The following is a 1,247-nucleotide window of genomic DNA, read 5'->3' on the forward strand; positions in this document are numbered from 1 at the left end:
ATATAACTATATATATAACAATAATAAATCTCTGAGCGAGATATAAACAATAGCTGCACGACATCGTGAAGTATATTTGCCACCTAAATGTGGCTAACCCCAGGAAGATATCTCCTCCAGCTGGCTATTGACACACTATCTGTGCCCTATCAGTATTTGCAAGGGGAAGTCATCGTTCCCATCCCCAGCCTGACGTGATATACACGGACCCGTCATACACATGGGCGGGTATTGACCCGTCATAAGCGTGTGACAACAACATATTTTCTTTATTATGATAATGTATATTAAAAACACAGAAGGACAGTACAGGACGTTACCAATAATTGTGCTAATTGAGTTTATATAACTTTAAAAATTTGATGATATGTATATAAAATTAAAAATTTTCCACAAACTATGGCCATGAAAGCCAGCGACAACACCTCGATTCTGCCATGGGTAGAATTAAGTAGGGACAATCACGCCCAACCTCCTCACAAAATCTTTCCATTGTTTCTCATATATACTTCGCGAGCGGTGTCTTCTCTCCAGCTATATCTTGATCTTCATATGGAATCTGAAGTAGAATAGCAAACCAAGGCCGGAGATGAAGTATCCTGCCACGATTCCTTGTATTCTTGTTCTCCATGCACACTCTTTCATTAGTACGACCGTACACAGAAAACATGCCTCACCTCCTTTGAAAATCCGGTTGGCGGTACAATCTTTATCACAGACTCAACTGTTGAAATAATTTGGAAACATAACATCTAATAACCTAACGGTATGTCTTTTCTACTCCATTAATGAGATTTTACTCAATACAATGACTTAATTACTGAATTTAATTCTTTGAGCAAAATTGAAACAGCTGTAAAAGAATATGCTGAATTTTTGCAGATAATAAATTATATATATACTACATCTCCACTTTCTGAATTTTTATTTGAATATTTATAAACCAAGATTTATACTTAAACCTATTATTTTATGAATATTACTATTCATAAAAAAAGTAATTCATTGGATATGTTTATCCCTTAATGAAGTTACTTCAACCTCTGTTTAAATATATACTCTTTTACTCTTTTACTTGTTTCATTCATTTGAATGTGACCATGCTGGAGCACCGCCTTTTGTCGAGAAAATCGACCCCAGGACTTATTCTGTGTAAGCCTAGTACTTATTCTCTCGGTCTCTTTTGCCGAACTGCTAAGTTACCGGGACGTAAGCACACTAGCATCGGTTATCAAGCGATGTTGGGG

General features: G+C 36.2%; 1 protein-coding gene across 1 annotated transcript in view; it reads left to right on the forward strand.

Annotated features, from left to right (window-relative positions):
* Positions 1–1,247, forward strand: part of LOC106870461 (protein inturned) — a 99,839-nt gene that overhangs the window by 49,969 nt on the left and 48,623 nt on the right. The gene's annotated exons all lie outside the window — the stretch shown is intronic.

The sequence above is a fragment of the Octopus bimaculoides genome, chromosome 3 (genome assembly GCF_001194135.2).
Source record: "Octopus bimaculoides isolate UCB-OBI-ISO-001 chromosome 3, ASM119413v2, whole genome shotgun sequence".
NCBI classification, from domain to species: domain Eukaryota; kingdom Metazoa; phylum Mollusca; class Cephalopoda; order Octopoda; family Octopodidae; genus Octopus; species Octopus bimaculoides.